At 36.4% G+C, this 25,745-nt stretch overlaps 1 pseudogene; it reads right to left on the bottom strand.

Annotated features, from left to right (window-relative positions):
• Positions 1-345: 345 nt before the first annotated feature.
• LOC136271280 (uncharacterized) lies at positions 346-3,833 on the bottom strand (annotated as a pseudogene).
• Positions 3,834-25,745: the final 21,912 nt, after the last annotated feature.

Consider the following 25,745-nt stretch of genomic DNA (forward strand, 5'->3'; position numbering starts at 1 on the left):
TTTGTTTTGCATTGTCAGCATATAAGATGCGATTTTTTTTGTTTTTATTGCGTGCTATTCGTATAAAAGTTGCTAGTTTTAAAGATTTTGTTACGCGCTATCTTTATATTTGAACGGAGTCAAATCTTAAGGGGGGGGGGTTGTAACGGTTTAATATGTTATATCTATTAATATCATTCTTCATTAATTAATTGTTCACACATTATCTACACTTTAGCTATAAATCTTTTCCGTGTCTTAATCGCCCATCTAATCTCACCCCCTGCTGACTCCACATTGACCATTGTGTTCAATGTATTGACTCCTGATTGCAAGAATCTTAAAATGTGCTCCTGACCGTCAGGCCATCCTTAAAAAAATGTTTGTTTGGAATTGCCGCCTGGGGGTTTTCAGACCCAGGAGGGAGGGAGGTAAATTATTTTTTTTTTTCAAATTGGAAATTTATTTTATAATTGTTGAAGAATTAAAATGTCAATTGAAAACAGTGAAATGTTTATTACTTTTCTTTGTTCTGACATGTCAAACAAGAAAAACACACACAAAAGAGTGCTCAAAAATAACATTCAGTGAACCAAAACTGATATTCAAACTTTTAGATCTAGTTTTAACAGTCTATTTCATAGGGTTTCTTCTTGGAACTTCTAGCCCTTTTTGGAGACAATTCACACAAACTGGAAGAACCACGCGGAATTTCTTTAGAAGATTTTGGTCCTTTTGAACATCAGCTGAAGCACAATAGCAGCAAAGATCTTTTCTTGTGCCTTTGGCTGCTTCTGCATAATATGCAAACTCCATGTGCATTGTGCAGTTCAACTGCAAACGAACAAACACTTTTCCATGAAGAACATCACCTAGAACAAAGAAACAATACTTCAATGAATCACATGCAGCAACTATTAATTTTATTGCATTAATTTCCTAAAAATTGCAATATTAAATAAAATATTAATTTTTAATATTCTGGATTTATCTATAAATAATTTACCTTCAGGTATTAAAAGAGCTCCACATGTGTAATCATACTTTTCTAGTGTTCTTGCCAAAGTCCTTGTGTCCCTAAGTGTCAGAGTTTTCTTTGAATAGATACATCTTATCTTTTCACATTCACAGCAGGTAACTGTTGACCTTACATTTTGGGCAACCAGAAAGCTGTTCTTTACTCCCTGAAATCAGATGCGATATTTATTTAATTTTTCATAACTAAAAGTAATAAATAAGAGTTTAAGTAAGAGAAAATGTTAGCAGATATTTGCATATCAAATACCAAAGATTCAATATATACAAATTATCATTCATTCTAGTATTAACATACTTGCAATTCCTCTGCAACAGTAGTCGCTGTAGAATTTTTTGCAGAGGGTCGATCACCGTCTGTTGTTGGTTGACCCAACACCTCAGTCAAAGGCTTGTAGTGAATCTTGTCAGCCTTCTGGATAGGATCAGGTAGCCACGGCAGGTCTTCTATCTGCATTGGAGAACAGCAGTTAGGGTCTTTACATTTACGAATTTGGAAAGTGTATTGCCTCTGACGACAGTGGTTCTCTAGGAATCTTTGGTATTCTGAAAACAAAACAAAATATATGTACTGTTTAATATCAAAATGGCCTGTACAACTTGATATTGCAGAAATACTTTTTTATTACTTTATGAAATTACCTTGCTTGTTGGACAAATGTTTTTGCTGATACTGCCCAAGCTGAATGGTATTGTCAATAAGCTGCCCTATCTGCTCTTCCATTGACTTCACAGCCTCATCAGAAGCAGCATTTGGACACTTAAAAGACTGTCCTTTAAGTGTAAGTCGACGTGTGCGATTTTGCAGCATGGTGATGATTTCATTAAGAGAATCCAACCACTGTCCTTTCAAATCCGGCACTTTTTCTGATTTCTTTCTAATTTCTGCCATACTGTTAGCACTTTTCAGGATTTGCTCTGTGTTGCTATCACATTCATTTCTGGCAAGTGACATGTTCTGAATAGATAGATTCAGTACTGACATTATCCTTTCTACTGGGTTTGCCCATGAATGTCCTGGTGCTGTTCTACCAGCAATCAGCATGTCAAGGTTTAAATTCCTGAACAACACAATAAGTGAGAGTTTTACTGAGTGGTACGTTAGTCTGTGGTCAGGTCCTCCATCTGAGTAAATCATCAGGATAGGCTTTACTGGTAGTTCTCCCAATAACATCTTCTGTATCTCTACTGCATGTCTGAATGGGCTGCTTGCCTGGAATATTGAATCCTTGTATATTACTGACACCTGTCCTTGGTAAAATGATCCATCCTTGTCTTCTGGTAATGCCACATTAAGAATTACTGATGGAGTAATGGAACCTTTACTTGAAACATCATGATCCATAGCAGACAACTGAGAAGCAGAAGGAACCAGACTTTTCTTTCCCCGAACACCTGATGAAATGTACTGTCCAGGCTCTCCAATATCAATCTTTGATTTGTCATCAATGCTAAGGAAAGTCACACTGTCTTTGAAAATATTTGCAAAATGTCTCATGTATTTATACTGTGAAGCACAGTAGTGTTCATCCTGATGAGAAAGTCTCAACTGTCTTGTCTGGACTTTGAATTGAAGAGGAATGACAGATTTGTACAATCTTGCTGTTTTAATATAAGCATTTTTTGGTGCAAATGAAAATAAAACTGTTGATTCACTTGGAATTGGGGTTCCAGTTGGTAAATCAGCACTTACGTCCCTGATGAGATCAGTGACAGAAATGTACCTTGAGACATGCTCAATATTGTGTCTCCTCTCATCAGCTGCACACTGTTCTTCTACCTTTGCTCTAAGGAGATCGAAGAAAACCTGAAATGTATCTCCTGGCCCAGTATTTAAGTGTCGTAGATCAATTACCAGGTCTGGATCTTCCGAAGATATAGCTTCTTGAATTCTGTATTCAATTGAAGGATTTTGATCAACAGAGGCATCATTAGTCAGTTCTTTGTAAATAGATCTAAGAATATGTTTTGGTGTTTGACAAGCATGTAATCCAGTGTATTTACGAGTGAAATCTGACTTCATATTTCTGGTATGGTATTCAAGAAGACGTGGTTTCAGATTCTCAATAGTTTTTGATCCTTCATTAACAATTTCCTGTACACTTCGGTCAGTTGGGACTCGCCATATGAAAACTGAGGTACCAACAGATCCACCAGGGTTATACTTGAGCACATTAACTGGCATTGACAAAGCAATCTTCTGAAGAAAGTCATATCTATCAAAATTTGTCTTGAAAGGTTCATCTAAATGAATAGCTTCATCAAAAAATACATATTCATAATGGTTCATTTTTGCTAAACAAGTGTCAAGGATAGCATACTTGGGCCCTACTTTTTCTGTCTGTGGACAGGACAGGATGAGTAAGGTTTTGTCGACATTGTTGTTCTTCATTTGCCTTATCTAACTGATCTGTGTAAATGTTGAAACACTTTGCCAGTTCAAGAATATCATCTTTGATTTCATTCCACTTACTCACAAAAGGCTGGGATATCAACTGAAATAGGGCAGTGCTATGAGACTTTAAGTCAATGGCCGACAGTCTTGGTGCTTTCTTCTTTATTTTCTTGAAGTCATGGTAACCACAAAAACTCAAGAGTCTGCATGAAAAAAAAAATCATACTTTTAAAGAAAGTAAGAAATGAAGCACATACGGATTAATTTGACATTGAGGGTGTTTATTAATAACTGTATTTTTAAGCTTGAATAATACCTCATTTCAGATTCCTGATTGTTGTTCTTAAGTGCAGCAATTTTCTGTTGAAGTTTTTTCAAATTGTCTTTGTCAATGAGCCACAGTGCATTCACCAAGACTCATATAATTGGGGAAAAAACAGTCTTTCTGCTTAAGTAGATCCACCAGGTCATTATACAACTGATCTTTGGCTGTTAATTAAAAATGATATCATTTTTAATGTTACGAAAATATTAGGTTTTAAGTGTTAAAACAATTAGAATATGTGTCTAAATGTTTCTACACTAAGTCAGAGACAAAAATAACATTTATGTATCTTTAAACTAAGTGTATGTGTTGATACATGAATTCAATACATGCGCGGATCTAGAGGGGGGGTCGGGGGGGTCCCGACCCCCCCTGGAAAATGAAAATTTATTAAATTTACATAGTAAAATTATCGCGAAAATATGCCTCGGACCCCCCCTGGCAAACACAATTATCCTTCGGACCCCCCCCCTGGAAAAATTTTCTGGATCCGCGCATGCAATATGTCAGATTTTTCTAATATTATGTGTTCATGTGTTAAGCAATGTACACACCTGTAAACTTCTTTTCATTTGTGTCTTTCTTTGGAGCTGATTTTGTACACAATGTCTGAGTTTGCATGATGTGGTGGAGTGCGTTGGCTCGCTGAGGGGGTACCGGATCAACAGTATTGCTATTGATTTTATATGTGACGTATTTTAAGGACTTATCAAACTGACGGACCACCTTTATTTCTTCTTCTATATCAGGATAAAAAATCTCTGACCCATGTAGTTTTGATGACAACTGGACTGATATCTCCCCCCGCGTGGCCGTTTTCAATCTCGACATGTCGGTTTTGTCCATCTCCAATGCAACCTCTGTCAGTATTTGCTTCCATGTGTCATCGCTATCAAAACTGCAATTCTGTTGCTTATTTTAAGTTCACCATTCAACTGTATGGATACGCACAACGGAATGGTTGATGAGTCTTCAGGACTCGAACGTTTTCCACCACTGGCACCAGCCTTCATGTTTGACATTTTGGCGCGTTTGCGAGAACCTTCGGATCTCAATATTATAAATACTTCAAAGAAAACGTTTTATTGATCCAGTGTGTTTATGAATATTATGAGGAGATCGAACCCGATTTAAAAAAAAACATTCGACGAACGAACTATTTATAAACCTGTTGGTACGAAACAAAACAATAAAAAAATTGTTCTTTTTATTTTGCCAATAAAATTTTTTCAGCTGAGGCGGGCGGCAATTCCAAACAAACAGTAATTTTATTATGGCCTCAGGAGCGGATCTTTGGTATATATAGCTCGACAATAGCTAGTTACACGGTCTCTTACTCAGACAGATAGTCAGAACTTACTTTAAGTTAGATAGGACTTTCATAGCACTTAAGTTAGATAGGACTTTCATAGCACTTGGATTATTAATTTCGCCTATGATAAATGTGTATAAGTAATTGTGTTTATTTGGATTTTATAGTGTGGTTTATTTGTTCGGAATGTTTATATTTGTGATGTGTAAATAAACGGTAGACTTGAAATTCGGCATCAATTTTCAAAATGTGAGGAACAAATATCATGGAAACTGGAATCATGAAAGGTTGTTGTAAGACCTCTCGGTTCGGCGCTACATTTGCCATGTACGTATATGAAAAACTTCATCAGTACTGTTACTTCTGATGACTGTGGGACATACTGCCGTAACACTTAGACTCAGTTTAAGGCCGATTGTGCTTCACGCGAGAAACAGGTACACCATCATATCAGCCATTGTGTCGTATTGAATTATATTTAAATTAAGGTACGAGTTAACAAAATATGCCTACAGAGCTAAAGGTTAAACTGAACGAGCAATAACTCGTTATTACACTGGGATAATTTTTGGAGTTAAACACCAAATGAATGTCTATAATGTTTCAATATATATATATATATATATATATAAAGCCTTGGTACAGCAAAAAATACTTAAATAAATAAAACAGAATGCGACAATCCAAATTAAATAAATTGTTTACTATTAGCGCTTTCAGCCATGTCGGCTCTTCAGACAGTTATACAAAATTATATATATATATATATATATATATATATATATTATATATATATATATATATATAAAAACACCGGTTACTTCTTATCACTTATATCTCAATTGACGTACAACTCATCAACTATTACTTACTCGTCTACGTGTTAACTCGTTCTTGTCATCACTCGTATCTATACCAATTTTAAATGTGGGCAATGGTGCATTATGGAATTTCCAGTTATATAAAATATTTTGAATGTCCTTCGAGTCATAAGCGGTAGTTAAGTCAATTTATTATAGTATCAATTTAGCAATCATCATCAAGAGGCGGTATATATATTAAGACGCATGGCGAACTCGTCAACACGATTTTAATAGGGTGCGTGGTTTTTGTTTTCTGAATCACACACAGTAACACAATCTCCTTTAAAAGTTTAAATAAATTCCAATGTAGTGATATAGTAATCAACCTTTACTCTTATTTATAAAATAAGAACCAACTCTATTCTACCATTTCTTTCTATATAATTAAAAGCATGTAAAAAATAAAAGAATGAAATTGAACACAGTTAATCCAAAATTCTTTAAATCCTAGTTATGATTTATTTACCCAAAACTTACCAAAATCCAATTTAATCACCAAGACAAATCTAATAAAAATGATTTAATATACCATCAATATTTAAATTTTACCAAACACCAGAACTTGCACCTTGGTAAATATTTCAGTGATGTTCGGTGTAAAATTACCGAGATTCTATTTCACCGGCTACACTTTTTGAAATAATTTAGGTGCAATCGGAGAAATCTTAACTAAAATAATAAATGGGAGGAGGGGGGGGGGGGAGTGCTGTTATTAAAATATATTAGCAAACACCCTATAATTTCACCGACACCATGCAATTTGTGTTAAATAAGTTTACCAGAGATCTCGGTGAAATAGTAGGTGTCGCTTGGTAAATCCCTAAGAAAACCCAATTAATTCATTCATTACCAAATCTCCACGCGCTCGCCTAATAGTTCCCCCGACATCTTCAGAAGCAACAAGACTACAGTTACTTAAAGCAAATTTACCCCCTTTTATACCAGGCCAAACCGCAATGACGGATACAAATGGACAATAGAGATGCTCCTCGCAAACTCCCCCTACCAGACTAGCCCATGCTGTGATTCAAGAAGTTGGGCAGCACTGAAAACAAACATTAAGAAATATTTACATAGCAATTCACTTCTGCAGAAATCATTTAATTAGCTTTAAACGATTTTATTTCATAGTATACTAAAAGTTACAATGTTATTAAATCATATTGACTATGTTCTTATGTTTTTTAATTTTATAACATAACTCCTTTCTTTGTAAAGTTTAGTCCCTAAACTAAATATAAAGGAGTAGTGAATCACTGTACAAATCAAATCATAAATTACAAGGTCTCACTTTCTTTTCATGGTTCAGTCCCTGGTTTTGTTACACTTGCAAACATCCAACTTCCTCCAAATCCACCAGACCATAATGTTTACATTCCATTAAAATCGCGGCTAAAGATCCTTTCTCCTCCGGTAAGGTTATCTCGTCAATTTCACCATTTCGCAAGAATTTTAGAATAAAGGTAAAATGTTCAGGGTCTCGATCTAAGAAATATGAAGCCGCGTTCGCAGATTTCAATGTTATCAATTTTGACAGTTTTGATGGTATTTTGGTTAAAGTCTCCTTTGTCGTTTTGAATTCATAACCTCCCACATCTAGTTGAATGGTTTCTCTTGGAATTTTTTCCAAGCTATCCATCACTTTAATTTCTTCCTCTTCTTTCTCAAACTGACCGCCCCCTTCATCGATAGAAACTTCATCATAATCCTTGCACATTATAGGCGATCGCGACCTTGACATAGAAGATGATGACGGCATTGGTCTTGGACTACAAATTTTGGTAACTTGCATCGGAAGTATTTCCTTATACCATTTCTCCATTTTTCTCTTGCTAATTTTCCTGATGACCGATTATGAATATTGACAATTAAGTAGGGAAATCCTCTGCGACATTTTCCGTGTTCCTGATCTTTTCTCGCTTAAGTTTTACCACAGTCCTGTCACTTAAACTTAAATCCACTGTGCTGCTCTTGCACATGTCTGTTTGCTGCATACAGGCTTTCTGACCTGAACTTCTCCCAGATATTACACACATACTTTGCCACCTACAAATAAAACTCACAGTTTTTAAAATCACGATTACTAAATAAAAGTATAAAAATAAAAACAACTTAACAGATATTACCCTATCATTAGTATAACTGAAAATCTCCATATTGATGGGGAATTTTAACACTTCTCTTTGGACGTTGCTCACGACCTTCACTTTCTACTTTAGTCGCACTTCTAGAGTTACTTTTACATTGCACACGTGTATCACTACAAAGCACACCATCTTCCATATCATCACTGAAACGACAATCCTCGGAATTCACTTCATCACCAACATTATACATGTAATCACTATTTACATTCAGCCTGTTTTCTCCTAGTTGGATATTTACTCCATCAAAAGCAACCGCTTAATCTCTCACTCCACCATGTACAAATTAACTGATCATCCAGTCTGGTTTATTTTCTCCCTTGTATGGCTTTAACCTATCACAATGCACAGCTTTTGGTTTTGATCTTGGTCCGACCCATTAATTTCTCTTAAGTATTTGGTAAAAGTTGCATAAACATTTTTTTTTAAATCGCCTGGTAATTGACCCTTCTTCAGAAAACTTAGGGCACAGTAGATGGATCAGAGACTTCATGGTGAGTTATACCAATATCCTTACGCAATGAATGTCCTCAACAAAAGCTGTTAAACGCTGGAAGAGGTCCTCAGGCCGCTCGCTCGGGTCGTATCGTATGGAGTCAAAATCGATGAAGTGGGCGCCAGTGGTTTGAAAACCATAATGGAGTCGAATTGTCTGCCAAATTTTATCAACTGACGTAGAATTTTTAACGATTGTGTTCCTAGAAATAACAGGGCAGTAGTTTGCAATCTGGCCCAACATAAGCTCAAGCATGTTAACTTTCTGCATGCGAATGAGGCGGATGCCTTCGGGTATCGATTCGTCGTCGTCGGCGAATCCGCGGAATGGAGTATTTTTGGTCTTTTTCTCCCACCATGTTCCGGTAATGAGGAATGGTGCGAAGTTTTTATCAAGGGACAGTGTATATAACAAGTTCTGTCTCCAATTTTCAAACGTGTTGACAGTCTCAATCTTTGTAAGGCACCATTGTTTTGGCGCGCGAGACGTACTAGCCATGTTTTGTAGTAAAGCCAACACAATATCCAATACACACACGTGTCCACGATAATAGATAATTACGGTGTGATTAAAGTACCTTATGTTCACTGAACGGAGGGTCGAATACTGCTGCCACCACGCCAATAAATAAAAGACAATCACAACACGTGTTGTTTGGTAAGAGGAAGTTTACTGAATGCCGGAAATCAAGGTAACACTAATAACAAAGAAAATGGGGTCGCACTAATAAATGAAAATGCCTGGCGCTGAAAAAAAAATTCTAGCCTGTATAGTTGTTGTGGGTAGAGAACTTCGTTGTTTCATGTTGCAATTGATTCACTGCCTGGTATGTTCTTCACACAACTACGATATTTGTTGTGTTCACTTACAATTCCATATGAATGTCTCCTCACTGCACCTTACTCTGGTCAATTATGGATCGGAAGTCCTTATTATATGTCCGTTACCTTTTGAATACGCAATGTACCTGACTGCTTCTAGATGTGTTATCAGTTAAACCTGCTCCTGTGGATATTTCTTGTAATAGATAGCCATTTGTCTATTCAAAGCTCTAAGCCATTCATTCATAGAATATAATTCAACATCATCTTTCTCCACCTGGTGAATTCTTTACCAGGAGAAAAAATTTATTCCTTACCATTTTTTACTAGAATAGAAGACTACGAAATCAACTGCTTATGGCATATTTTTTTATGAATTTTTTTTTTAGGTACATGGGCTTCAATTCAGACCGATGTACTTACAAAACCACTACTGCACCTACCTGATGTTATCTTAGAAGACTGATTAACGATTGCTGTCTCGACAGTTTCCTGAATTGCGTTATCCCTATTGTTATTTGAGTTAATATTAGATGCACATGCAATACTCCCGTGACTGGTGATGGCAGTTGGCCGGAGAGAATTAACCATGTTAGAGATTTCCTCTTTCGCTGTGACTTTTTCCGTGACCTCATTCGTAATCGCGGAGAACGGGTTGTGGTAGTGAGCTATTCCAAAATTATGTTCTTTTTTTTAAGGTTCGATTCGTCAAATCTGTAGATTTCCGCTTAGTGCCATGATGAACACTACTGAAGATAAGTGTTGTGCTGGTAATAGCAAATTGTATTTAAAGGACAGGTGACACAATCACAAAAACATTGACCAACAAGTTGAACTGTGAGTGGGATACAATTTCTGCAAAATTTTCCTTACTACTCAGGCACGTAGCATCGTTTTTGAAAGTGGGGGGGGGGGGGCAGACCTGGCCCTCCCTGATGCTACGTGCCTGCTACTCCCATCTGTTTCACAGCTATTGCTGAATTACTGAGCTGATAAGACGCGTGACCTCAATATGCATATCTGAAGCCTCTGAGATCGGAAACCTTCGGTGCGACGTAATAGCCGACACACTGCCCATACGCTGTATCTTTCAACCATAGGGATTTCTGAATTGCTCTTATCTAAAATCTGAAGTCATTAACTTTTGCTAATTGCTATTAAAAGTTTGAGAACCCAGTACATAAACAGAGTTATTGTAAGCTTAGAAACCCCATTTCTGTTTCCTCAGCAATTATGAATAGGAGTAAAAATTGTGACCTGTATTGTTAACTTTTCATTGATCTATATACTTCATGCTGGAAAAAATATGTCAGATGTTGGATTTGTAAAAGATAAAAATCATCAAAACCATGGAATCATTTTTTCTGAAGAAAGGATTTTGTTTTGTCAACACATAGTTAGTGATAATGTATAGAGACTTTTTGTAACCAGGAATTTCACTGGATCTTAAACCCTAAATAAACCCTAATTAAGTTAATTGGACTTAATAAAGGATTTTTTGATTTAAGAAGTATTACCAGAAATCCTGGTACCTGTAGGCAAATATGTTTGTAAATTTCTTTAGTGACACAAAATCAGGGGTCTACCTTAATCTCAATACTAATAACCGAAACATGTTTTAATTTCATTTTTTAGTATGGTATTTGATCATCTTTGTTTATTGAAATTTAATTAAAAGAATTATATATATACCAATTTTCATAATCAGTAAAGACTGAAACAGTAGTTTTTTAACATAGTATTCAAGTTTTAAAAACGTATTAATTTCGGACTCCTTGAATTTTATCCAAATGTAATTTGATCCTTCTTTTAATAGTTTATGAAGATCATTTTTTGGTAGTACTTCTGGGTTGTGTATAATTTATTCTCTATTGATCAAACCTAAAAAAAAAAAAAGCCCAAAAACGAGCTGTTATGCACACTGATTACTTCTTATATACTGACATTAGATTCAGATGGACAATGAATTATTATTTTAGAGCAACACCAATTGTTACAAATAGTACACAGAAAAGGATTTATATAATTGTATGTAATATAATAACAATCTAACTCATCGTGCTCCCATTTGAGTTTTTTTTAAAGAAAATTTTTTTTAGATTAATATCAACTTATTCAAATCAATGTTTTGGATCTGCAAGATTGGATTAATATGCATATTCAAACAATATATTTCAAACTTTACTGAATATTGACAATCTGAACAAGTGGTTGCCTAGTGTCTGGCTGACAGGATGATAATCTGCAATAAATGATTATCAATCACAGAATCTTCAGATTCATTCTAATTTAATTACTTTTTTTTCAATTCCTATGTACACAAAATTTCTCAAAAACTCCATTAACCAATAATACAACATGTAATCTTGTACATTCTATAATCTTACTACTTTGTTTTCAGGAGAGGGTTCATACACTAAACTTTTCAATAAAATATGCTTTTAATAAATTCACTTTAATCTGATAGTGCTTTAATTCAAAATCATCATTTGCAACACAAATACACTATCCTGTACGTGTAAATAAATCCTCGTCCATTGCTCTGTTTACTATGTAGCCGATAGCTGAATATATGTCATCTTTGGCGAATAACGCACAGGGGTTTTTTTTCTCATTAAAGATCGGCAAAACTCGGAGACCAGCTGCAGCTGGGATTTTCAGCACACTTAATTGAGTTGTGTGTTCTTATCTGATGCTAGTCAAATGGAAAAATTGTTATAAACTGATTAATATTTATCAAAGAAAATGTTTTTAGAAGAAAATGATTTTGTGTCACCTGTCCTTTAAGTACACATTTAAAAGAAGGTGATAATTGTGCAACATTTCTTTAATAAATCGCATAAATATTTCTTTATACATAAATGCAACGCTCTAATTACAAGACAATGTATAATGTTGTATGAATAAACACAAAATAAATGCAGTCTCGTTAAGATGACGAAATACGATCTCGTTAAGAGGACCTATTGCGATTTATTAAGAGAACCAAAACGGCTTGTTTACAGGAGCAAATAGGATCTAATTAAGAAAACCAAAAACGGCCTGGTTTAGAAGACGAATGTGTGGTGTCTTAAAGAGAACCAGAGGTCTGCTGACGTATGTTCCTTTTGTTATAGTACACACTTCACAAGCACAAACACACGTTCTCTCATCACATGGCGCTACATCAACTATCTCGTTGTGTTTATATCTACGTTTTCAAACTCAAAATACGACTTATAGGAAGAGAATTCAAATCATCTTATTAGTAAGTTTATCTCAAGTTATGCAAATTATGGCAGGTGGCATATACAAAGTTCTGTAGCTGTTAATGTTGTTTGCTGTCTTGCCATTGAATGAGCGTGGGCGTCGGTATCACTCTGGTTTTGAACACATGGCTGCAGGATTTCCATGGTGTTATCACCCGAATTTGTCTGGTTTTGTGACATAGTTTGTGATTGTCTTAAGATTGCTGCAGCTTATAAGTCGTAATTAATAGCATCACTCGACACTGGTTCTGCTTGAGTAACTGGATCATCAAACACTGGTTCTGCTTGAAGACCTACCTAATCCTTTCGTGGTACTTTAGCTGGTCTCCTCCATTTTGTTGACTGCCCCTCTAAAGCCCGCTTAGGCATGGTTTATCATTTTCATACTTATTAATAAACATGCTTAACTACCAGAGTATTAGCCTTTGAGGACTAATTGACAATTTCTTTCTTTTCATGCATGGTTGTATCTTATATTTGAAAAACATGTAACCATCCTTTAAAACTTGCATGACTTGATTTCTGTGATACACCTTTGTATCAAAGTAGTAACCTAGAAATATTAGACTTCCTATGTGTTCTTTTTTATTTTGATATAACACATACTTAAAACAGATTATGGCTTACTTAGATATAGCCAATCTGCTCATGCTTCAACTTAGAAAAAGCTTTAATCAGAATATAACTTAGAATTCTGACAGCTCTTCAATAAGCAGAATCATATACTTTAAATTCGCATTTTTTCAATTGCATATATATACAATAAAACAGATGTTGGCATACTTGATTTAGCCAATCCAATTATGACTTAGCTTCGATAAAAGTTTGTATTAAGCCATTAAATTAAATTTTTTGTCCACTCTTGCAATTATTTATTTATAAATCTATGAAATCTTACCACTACTGCGTTACATCGAAATAGGATTACAGTACTGTACGTAAACTGTATAGATTGAATCGAACATACTTTAACAAATTTCATAGAATGTTTCCAAAATTTATTCCTTATGCTTATGTAACAAAAATTTACCATGTAAGGTTAGCTGCCGAACTGTAGCTCTCCGGGGAAAAAATATTGACAGACCGGAGAGCTACAGGGCCACCCATTGAAAAAATTGTATATTTATTGCGCAGAAAAACGTGCGCTAGTTTTCGACTGATTTACCTTATTTATACGCAAATTAGTGAAAAGAGTTTACCATTAAATTCTTCATCTGTCTTCCGGTCTGTCAATATTTTTTTTCCCCGGAGAGCTACAGTTCTGCAGCTAATGTTAAGTATGCATTCTCATTTGCTTAGAAATCACTCAAGTAATACTCATTAAAAATATTCTTAATAAATCTTTTTAAATTTTTCTTTGACAAACTTGCCTTGAGGTTTTGATCTCTGTATATTAACTTTGAAAAAGACACTTGCTAGGATCATTTAAAGAATTCCTGTAAATCAGTCACCTCGTGTGACGTCACGTCAACAGGACATCCACATTAGACTTGTACATCTGAGAAATCGTTTCCAACAGCAAGTTTGACTACCCATATCATTCCATGGCTTCAACCAATTAGTTCAAGAACTATGCGTAACCGTTACGCGAGCAAAACATCATACCAAGACGTCCAGCGGTGCGCCCAGTACTGCTTCAACGTCATCGTATTGCCGACTAGCGTGGTGCACACGACATCTGCGATTCTGAATACAGGTCTGGGCCAATATTATGTTCACTGATGAATCCAGATTTCATTTAGCCATCACGGCCGTTGAGGGGTTTATCGTAGCGTTGGGGAGCGTTACCAGGACGCTTGTGTTGTGCAAGGAAGGACCCCTCTACAAATTGTCAATGGAAATCTCACCAGCGTACGCTATCGAGATGAAATTATTCATATAACCAAGACACAGTAGTCACTATAAATGATTAGTTGTAAAAAGAAGAAAGTAAATGCATCATTATACACATTGATGATAGGCCCGAGTAAAATTAAGTAGACTTGGATCCGGGTCCATTTGTCAAGATTGTAAAATTGAGAAAAAGTTATATAAATGGAGCATGGGGTATGGGGTATAATCAAGTAAAATATTTAGACAGATGACTTAAATGGCATACATGCATTACATATAATGTATTCAAATATTAACACATGTATTATTTTTTTCTTTTCTGATTTTTATGTTTACAATTCTAATGGTCAAGTAAAGTTTGACTGCAATGGTAAACATTCGCCGGTTTTGGTTCCGAATTTTATACACCAAACCTATTGGTGGTTATGTGTGCGTTTGAGACGCTTGAATTAGTTTCGGTCTTATATATCGCTGGCTATGCCTCAGCGTTGTTCGGTTCCTTTTTGTTGTAATTATGGTGGACATCAGTTTCCGAAGGATAAGCAACGTCGTTTTCAGTGGAGGGTTGCCATAAAACGCCTAGATCCACTGACCAAAAAACTCGGGGAACCAAATGACAGAGACGTTGTCTGTCACTTGCATTTTGTTGGCAGTGATTACAAGGACACCTCAGGTTAGAAAACGTATATATATTGACTTAGCGTTCTTTGTTAGTTGTTAATTTTTTGTTGTGTTTAACAATAAGACGATTATACACATTCAGATGATAAAATTAATGCATCATGCTCTATACTATAGCATCGTACGGGTGGGGGGGGGGGGGGGGGGGTGGGTTACTCAAGTACATGTAGCACGGTTCATTGCACAATACTGAATAGTCGTTCTGTTTTTTTACTCGCTTACTCTGGATAAAATGTTCTTGTATGGTTTTAAAAGTAATCAAACACTGCCAATGCAATGAATGTAGATTTCTTCTATTATTTAAGCATACAAGTGTTCTCAATTTGTACTTTATTGGTTGTTTACATTTTTAGTTTATTGTTACATTTTTACATTCTTCGTGTTGCTTTGTGTTATTTTTTATTTATTTCAGTGCAGCTTGAATTGGCCAACAACAGATTCAATGAAGATAAGTTTAAACACTTTTTTTCATTATCTTGACATATGTACCTGAATACTATTCTTACATCAATTTTTTTTTAATTAGATGAGTATATTATTTAGCCTATCCGAATAGTGTACATGTATCATATACTATTCTTACTTAAGTTTTTTAATAATAAGATGAGTTTATTATTTAGCCTATCGAATAGTATATCATCAATATGCATTATAAATGATATTTATCAATTATAATATGCCATATATATATATACTGTCTTTTAACAGCTGATCACCTCCATCTAAAAGATGATGCAGCGTCACAATCAATAGATTTATTCATTCTTACTATTTTCCTATAGGGTACCTCTGATTTTTATTCTATGTTCATATCCTTTTTGGTGCCTCAATTTTATCAATTCAGGTATTGGTCAATATTGGACTATAGTCGGACTGTTCTATTTGTTTACTATGATGCTATAAATACCCATGTTTTGGTCAGTGAGCCGGGGTCCATTAGCACGCACTGCAGTAGTAACACGATGTATAGCTAAGTGTATTTTTTACGGTAACCATCTCCATAAGGGGTAAGTTCGTTTTTCCTTATACTTTAGTCTTGTTTGTAATATTTAAGACGTTAGGTAACTGTTCTTATACGTGTTCGATAGTATTTTCGTGTTAACGTTTTATATACTTGTTTATTTACCGTAGAATTATGGTGCGTTTCGTGTTAACGTTTTATATACTTGTTTATTTACCGTAGAATTATGGTGCGTTTGTGTGACAAGCGTGGTTTGCTAGTTTATTTGTGAGTTTATATTTCGTAGTCTTATACGGCGTTATTGGTCATACATTGACTGTTTTGTGATGTTAAGGGGTCTTATACACTTAACTATATTGCATGTTAAGAGGTCTTATACGCTTAACTGTGACAGTGTTTGATACGTTAAGGGGTCTGATACACTTAACGGTTTTGTAGAGCGAGTATTGTTCGGTGTGATTGTATGGCGTGCAGTTGCGGTAATTAGGTAAATAAGTATATTGTGGAAGTGAAACGTTTAATTAAAAGGTTCCAGCAAGGCTCCAGCAATGTCCCAGTGATGATTCGGCCATAGTCACCAGTGTTCCGGTATTGAACATCTTACCACCCGTGTAACCTCCTTCGAGTATTCACTTACTACGCTGGAAGCCGGTGGACGGAAGCCGTCATCTTAGGACGTGGTACCGAAGGAGGACACATTGGAGGAACACTGGAGGGACACTGCTGTCCAATATACCACCATAGGACATTGACGAATCATATATTAGAAACAATTTTTTTTTTGTTAATATTTTGTGTGCGTGTGAATGTGTATATTTGTAAATTTATTGATTTTATATATAGATAAAGATTGTAAATACTTATTGTTGTTCTCATTGATTGACTGGTTAGACACACGACGGCTGTCGTGACATGCAGTGCCCTCTATTCTTATTCCTGATGATGAGCCCCCTACTCCAAGCCCAAGGCTACAGAGACTGTCTCGGAGGAAGCAAGAATTTGATGAGCCACACCTTGTAGCTATCGGTGTACAGCAGGAAGTTGTCATAGAAGAAAAAGAGGAAGCACCATCACTGCAACAAGCAACCCCAGATGCAGATTCTTTCATTAAGAATCCTTTTTCAAAAAAATGCTCCATTGAGAATTTTAAGGACAACCCGGATGCTATTTCATACTACACAGGTTTCAGTGATTTTGACCAGTTCATGACATTTTTTAATTGTCTTGGTCCATGTGTAGATGAGCTTGATTACAAATGTTCTGTACTTGAATTGAAGGACCAGGTTTTTCTTACCTTAATGAAATTAAGACAGGCCAAAGAAGACTTTGAATTGTCTCCCTTTTTTGTAAGTTTCCATGTCCACAGTTTCAAGAATTGTCATAACGTGGATAATTTTTTTGTATTTTCAACTGAAAGAACTAAATTTCTGGCCCTCTGCAGATATTGTACAAGATTTTATGCCCGTTAATTTTGCTGAAAAATTTCCAAGTACAAGAGTAATATTGGATGCTGCAGAAATCCCCATACAAAAGCCATCTGATGTAAATTCTCAGTCCGTTACTTGGTCCAATTACAAACATAGAAACACCATTAAAGCAATGATCGGTGTTACTCCTAGCGGTGCAGTCTCTTATGTTTCAGATGCGTATGGAGGATCAGCAAGTGACAGGATGATTATTGAAGATCAGAGTTGTTAAACAAGGGTATGTTTGAAAAAGGTGATAGCATCATGGCTGATAGAGGAATTATGGTGCAAGATCTTTTTGCAAATAATTATGTTCAAGTTAACACCCCAACATTGTTGAAAGGAAAGTCTCAGCCTGATGCCCACGAGGTTGTTCATGATCGTCGTGTAGCATCCAAGCGTATACACGTTGAGAGAGTGATAGGTCTTGCCAAAAGGTACAACATTCTTAAAGGTGAACTAAGTCATAGCAAGCTGCAGCTTGGATCACGCATCATATTTGTATGTTTTGTTTTGAGTAACTTCAGAAACTGTATTGTTGACAAATTTAATTGCATAATGGTTTTCATGGAACTTGTTAATATTTGTTTGATCTAGTTTAAAGAATTGACTATGAAATAAATGCAAAATGTTTTCAAAAATTTGTATGATAATGGAATGAAATATGGACACCATTTTCAAGGAACCACCTGTACAAAAGAGTGAAAACGTGGACTGTAAATCAAAAAGTTCAACTTATCATATTAAGTGGAAGACAAACATTAGGAAAATAAAAAGATATTCTGGATGTGATATCTGTATTATGATGTGTTTAAAAAAGGAAATGCACAAGAAATATAGATGGTTTTATGTTGTAAGTCTGGCCACTGATTTATAAAAGAAATGAAGTCAATGATTCCACCCTATCCGGTGCTAATTTAAAAGGATTCAGTCACCGGATTCAAAAGCATAAATCAAAAGAAGTTTTTCTGTCCATTGTAAAAAGTGTTCATCTTTACCCTTAAGCAGATTCGGACGCAACCTTTTATTAAGGCGGATTCCACCTTATACTAAGGCGGATTCCACCTTATTTTTAGGTGGATTTCACCTTATTTTAGGGCGGAATCTTACGTATTCCACCTTATATTAAGGCGGATTCCAATTTATCATAATGTGGATTCCACCTAAGATTAAGGAGGATTCCTTTTTTGTTTTAAGGCGGATTTTTATTACCCGGAATACGCTTAATCTCCTTTAAATATTTCGAGCCATATACCGCCCGGAATCCACCCGGACTCCACCCTGAATCTGTGATATTAGTTATACATTCAGAGGAATGAAAGACGGAATCCGCCTTTCAAATTTCGCCTACATTCCGCCTTAAGTCAGGGTGGAATTTTTCGTACGGGAAGAGAGTGAATATTGTCTAAAGTAATTTCACCGGGGATTGCTATATTGTCATTTGATTTGCCGTAAATAATGGCGTGACTCTGGGACACCAGATTTGCTGTGTCGCTAACGGAGGTGTTTGCACTGGATTTGGACATAGTTAATAATAAATAGCCTGGACGCTAAGGAAAACAACACATACACACTCGTAGAGCGTAAGGTCTTGATACAGAATCACAGGTGTCTTTTGTTGACAATGGGCTCAGAGGACCCTCTGAATAGAGGTCACAGTTCAGTGGCTCAACCCTAACAAATGTGCACAAATTCTTCTTATCAATTAACACTGTCGTTAATTTGCGCAAATAAGAGACATATAGTGCATACTAGTATATGAAGATCTTACGTTACATAAATCTACATCACCGTTAACGTTCTTGCTCTAAACAAGGTTTAAGCTGAATCGATCTGACCCACCGCCATCCTGCTTGATATATATATATATATACATTTTTTTTCCTGTGACCAAAAGCGCCGAAGCTCACCCCAGCTCGAAAAGTTCGGTTAAAAAAGCGTCGTGATTTATTTGTCTTTTTCTTTCAATATCTCTTTTTTTCGATGGTATTTTGCTAAAACATGTAGAGAAAAACTTGATTAAGTCAAGATCTTTTATTTCACATCAAGAAAAAGGGGGTGGCTCTTCAAATAAGGGGCTGACATGGCTCTAAAGTATTTTAATTATATCTCTTTACGGTGAAATATTTTGTGATACATTATAGAAGCAATAATGTTTATTATAAGTTTATATCGTTTACTCTTATATTACGTAATTAGTGATTTTAAGGGACCAGAAGTCCAAATCTTTGATCCTCAATATCTCAAAATGGAGGAAAATTCTGAAAAGCAATATTGAACAGAAGATGCTCAAAATATTAAGCTTTACAATATGCAGCCATAATTTATTTGTTATGCGGTCCCTAAAAGGAGTTACAGAGCCAGCCTCTAAAACGACCCTATCAAGATATCTCGAGTACGGTACAGAATTTGTAAACACTTGTTGCACAAAATGTGTTTGAATTGACAAGAACATTCTAATGACATCAAAAAAGGGGACTGGACCTTCAAATAAGGGGCTCTTAAGTTTTTTAAAGATAACTTTTAACTGTGAAATATTTTGTGATACGTTATAGAGGCAATTATGTTTATTCTAAGGTTATTTACCTATACATGGCAATCATTTACTCCTATGTTATGTAATTGGGGATTTTAAGGGGCCAGAAGTCCAACACTTTGATCCTAAATATCTCAAAATAGAGGAACATTCTGGAAAGCAGTATTGACCAAAAGATGCTCAAAATAATGTCCTTAACAATGTACAGCCATATATTGTTTGTTATCTGGACCCTATAACGAGTTTTAGGACAGGATATCAAAACGATTTTCCAGGATATCTCAAACGTTAACCAATTTCTAAACACTTATTTATATTTGTTGATATGTATTATTTTCTCCATAGACTCTCTCGGGGATGCAGGAGGAAATATTACTGATGAGACTGTAGCCAGACACAGTCAAATGATGGGAAGTTTTGGGAAAACGCTGGACAAAATTGTTCTAGGAGCTGCTGACGTACAACAGAGAAAATTCATTGTTCATGAAAAAAGCAAATTCTTTGACGATCTTAAGCAATTGGTTAAAATTTAGTACCCAGAAGAGCTGTTTAAAGAGATTCCTGATCGATCTTTCGGCGCGTTTCATCAGTTTAAGTTTGATGTTAATTCAAATTTTCCTTTAAAATTAAAGAATAAAATTCAGCAAAGATAAAATAAACTAGACAAAATAAGACGAAATACCACTATGTAAAAATTCTGACAAACAATGTAAGATTAAATTGATTAAACGACCTTTTCTGTTTCATTGTTTTCTTTTGAAACGATTTCAGTTTTATCCGAAACTCAATTTTCCGAGCTGTCATAGGAGTGCGCTGACATTGTGACCCACATATTTAAACCCGGGATGTAAAAGTTGAGAAACTGATTTGACAGCGGGTAAGTGTTGGTTATTTTGTGATGTATAGGTGCATTATTGTTTAGAATGTGGAATCCATAGGTCTGCTGCTAAAATTCAAGGAAACCGGAGTCGAAATATGGATCGAAGCGAAAACCGTCTTCAGTTCCGGCATTTACACGTTTACCAGAATCAAAACACGAGGGCTTGCGAAGAGAAGTTGATGAAGGCTTCTCTAAAGAGCATATGCGATGGCGCAACGCACTGATACTGACGTACGACATTAAAGATGGTAATCACTAAAATGGTGTTTATCAGATAGAAAAGGCACCGATTAACGAAGTGTGGTTGAACATTATCAATGAACAGGATCATCTCCTACACTCGAATTTCATTTTCTGTATCGGACAGAAAACTTTATATAATAAGACTAGTAGTTTTCATGGTTAGATGGGTTATCTAATCACAGACAAGTACACGGTGATCTCACTTGTGTTAATACAGTAATATATATTCTTGTTTTCAGTATATCTACCCTTGGTACATTAGATTTGACTTCATGTGTGTTGACCGTGAAGACAGACTCAAACCAATTTTTACGCAACTCAGGTGATTACGTTTCTTACGATCGAATTTCACTACGTGGCTTTTCTCACTTTTTAAACATCAGTCACTAGATGACACTGACAGAGGAACGGTGTTGATTTACTCTCAGTCATATCGAATCAAAACTGTTGTCATTTCAGTTTATTCATTTAAAGGGACTTGGACACGATTTGAGACCAAACATTTTATTTTTTATGTATAAAATGGTTTCATGGTGCATTTTAAATGATTGACCAAAATATTAAATGTTAAAGTCAAGTTACAAGCGAGATACAGAGGTAAGAATTGATTGTTATGTTAACAAAGCTCGAGTCCTATAGTTGTTTGCAAAAAAGTAGTGTAGAAAATTACCATTTCTTAGACAAAATGGCATGTAAATAACAATTTAAACTAATTCAATATCTTCTTAAATAATATTTCCAACAAAAGAAAGTTATATTTGATTGAAATGTATCCCAATACAACGAATATGTAAAAAATGACAATATTCGAGTTTTGTTTACAAAGAGAGAATTGTAAACTCTGTATCTTGCTTATAAATTGATATTTGAGTTTCAAATCTTGACATGGCATTATAAACTTCTATATTTATCAGTATAAACATTGAAAATGGAAAAGTAAAATTTGAAAATGTTAAGTCAAATCGTGTCCAAGTCCCTTTAAACAAACAATGATAGTAATCCAATAAAATTTAATCATAATTGTTTTCAACATTTAAATAGGATGCACAGTCTATCTGACTATAGCGCACTGTCCTTTTTGTCTTTCTGTCCTTTACTTCTTGGAACTAAAAATCAAAGAAAAATCCTTTAAATGTATATAATATTCAATGACGGGTCAAACAAAATAAAGAGAAAATAGACTATAACTACATGTAGTATACAACTTCGTTTTACAGGATTTTTTGTAACTGAGAAAGAGAGATTTGAAATAAAACATTTGTCTTACGATCTGAGGTAGTAAGACGGCGGAGTTAACAGGAGAGACTTTTTGGAGGGAATCGTGCGGGATCGGCCACCCTTTTGCCCATTTGGGACTATCTTGGCCTGGATCCGTTTTTCCCGCGGCAGTCGATTCCATCACTTCCAGCTGTTATACAAAATATATTTTAATTGTTATTCTATATATATATCTATATATCAAAAGGCTTTTAAGAGGGGTTTTTTAATTGTTACGATCAATTAGGTTAACTTCTATACATACATGCTCTTTGATGCGGGTTTCCTCGGCCCGTGGCTGGGGATTTTCGACATCAACCGTCTCCCTCTCCCCCTCGTCACTGGGACGCAGCATTCAATGCCTAAATGGCTTAAGATGAATCGTAGGATCCATCCAAGGAGGAGGAGGAGGAGTACCATAACCAAAGCTGAGATGGCTACGCCATATGCATCTTGGACTGTAATAAAATTAAACTAAAAAAAAGTTACTTATAAATACGCTGTACATGAACACAATAGAATATTTTATATTTAAACTCCACCTGGGGCCACTCTACTTAATTTATAATTTAAGAAATGAATTAACTACTTACATGCTGATCTACAACATCAGGTTTCGTATCATGCAAAACAAAAACCAAAATTGGAACAGATTGGAAAAGAAAAACACGTACATACGAAATATCACATTTATTTCTACAATCCTAATACATGTAGAAACGAGAACACAAAAAATAAGCGTACATGTATATTACAGAAATACAATATTAACTAGAACTTTTTTGTCTTCAACAAAAAGTAAGGGCTTTTCGACATCCCCTTTCCCTTTTTTGATATTAAATGTCAGGTAAAATCGTATCTATTTATTTTTTTTTACAAATTCTTCACCGCCTTGGTATAATATAACTTATAAATAAAGCAATGTCAAAAAAAAAGATATCTTCAGAACTTTAAAAGGAAATATGCTTTTCATTTCTAAAAGATTATTTCCAAAAAATCATAAAAAAGTATTTATTCGTTTCTCAAACGCGGTATGCCTTGAGTATTAATATTCTACGTTCATTGAGCAAAGCGAAATAACTCTTTCTAAATCACTTTTCAACTTTTAAAAAATTGCAATATTCACGCCCTTAAAGCTCCTATAAGAAGTCTAAAAATGGTCTTACGGAGCATAATTTTTAAATTGTACTCTTTACTCAAAACTTAAAACCGAAAAGATTTTTAAAATCGGATGAAAAATAAAAAAGATACATCTAAGGGGCTGTTTTCAGCTTTGATCCCTCTAAATCCCTTATCTTTCAAAATTTTAATACCATAACCTTTTCCGGTCTGCAAATTAGGTCCGTCAATATAAATATCAAATATGTAAATATTTACTTGAAAACTGTTTGAAAAAGTGGCACGCGTGAATTCAGTTTAACATTTAAACACCCATATACGATAATTTATTAACGTATAAAACAGGAAGTTCTCAATAGTTTCAAACGAAACTTTAAATATATGATAATTATGACAGTTCTAACATTTTCCATTCCTCATTTTAAAAATTTGGTGGTTATTTCAATCTTTACTTTTTTCATCCCCCCTTATTATGTGGCTGGCCTCATCATCCTCCGGAGGGGGGTCAGGTTGGTCCAGGAGGCTTCTGGGTGGAGTGGCATCCCCATTGCTGGCGGCTGGATGGTCAACAACCACTCCCCTAACCTTCGGAGCAGGAACGGGAGGGGCAATACGACGACGCAGCCCATTACGGAACAAGGGGTGCCCAGCAATCGTCTCATCTGAAAAAAGGGCCCGGTAAGCCCTGCGCAACGCCGGGCTCAACCGGGAGACAAGGTGTCCCTGCACCCTCCAGTGCAAGAGCATGGCAGGATGAAGTATACCCCACAGGTGGTAAGTGCGTGGCGGACTCTCCTGAACGAAATGGCATAGGCTGTCCATGGCCTCCCGCAAGTCGCCTGGTACACCCGCACCGGGTTCCCTGAAAAGTTGGAACACTCTGTACAAGGTATGTCAATGTAGCCCAGCTTCCAGTGAGTTGGTCGGCCAACCATTTACACACTCTCAATCGCATGGATGTGGCCTCATCCCCCTGGGGCATGGACCTCCGGAACACGGGGTGGAGGTGACAGAGTTTTACGTGATCCCTCAGCTTGTGTGTCCTCTCGGCACAATTGGGGAATGGGCAGGGAGAGAGTGGTAATCGTCTCCTCCTGTCATGAAGTGGGCCGTCTCCGGATGGGGCGGGACCACTTGCACTAGGTGCCTGATCATCATCATGTGATGGCAGCTCCACAGGGGGGGCAGCCATCAGGTTTCCTCCGTCTCCGCTGGTCTGCTCGGTAGGCGCCCCAGCGTCGCACAATGGTGGCCCCTCAGGGGGACCTGCCATAGGTGTTCTTTCATTCCTCCACTCCCAGCGGGAGGAGGTGCAATCTTCGTCACTGTCAGAATCTCTGAATAAGAGAACAAGACGATTAACACCCCCAACCCAATTAGGGCAAACAAATTGCTCCAAGGTGGAAGCCTCCTCAAAGGTGACACCCACACACAGACCGTGAAACCCTTTATCACAATGATCGCACTGTACCATCAACTTCGGAGACGAGGTGCACGTGGGGGAGGCTATGTTCTATGCAAGGTCTGTTACGGGGACGCCCCCGACGTCTGGGGGCAGGGGAGGACTGTCTGAGCGCTTAGGGGGCCGACCTTGGCGTGGCTGCTGCCTGTGGGTGGAGTCCAGAGATTCGGGAAGCTTGCAGGCGCCCGCCGCCCCTGCAGGGGGGCTAGAAGCCAAGTCGCTCCCGGTCTCCCGCTTGGCACCTAGAGTTCTCAAGTTCTCCCTAAACCGAACCAACCATGGGGGATGTCCCTGTCAACACACTTTTTCAACCGGTCGTGATTGGCCACCATGACTGCCGACTTGGTCTTTACTCGGTACAGGTGGGGGTCAGCTTCTTGACGATGATTGACATCTACGTTGATGTCTTTATGTATAAACAAAAGCATAAGAGCATTAAATCGCTCTCCTCCCATCGTAGAGCGCAGATAACTTATAATAAATCGTAAAGATGAATTGGCCCGCTCCACAGAACTGGATGTTACTGACGTTAAAAGTAGTAAATGAATAACTTTGGTGATGTTTGTAAACATGGTTCGGCATGTTCTATCGTCCAGAAGTGTCTTTGAAAGTGTGTCTGGCTGATCTGTTTGATGACTCCACATTTGCGTCCATAACTCTTGCAGAAATGAAGATTGGTCTGGCATGTC

Source organism: Magallana gigas, chromosome 1 (assembly GCF_963853765.1).
Source record: "Magallana gigas chromosome 1, xbMagGiga1.1, whole genome shotgun sequence".
NCBI lineage: Eukaryota > Metazoa > Mollusca > Bivalvia > Ostreida > Ostreidae > Magallana > Magallana gigas.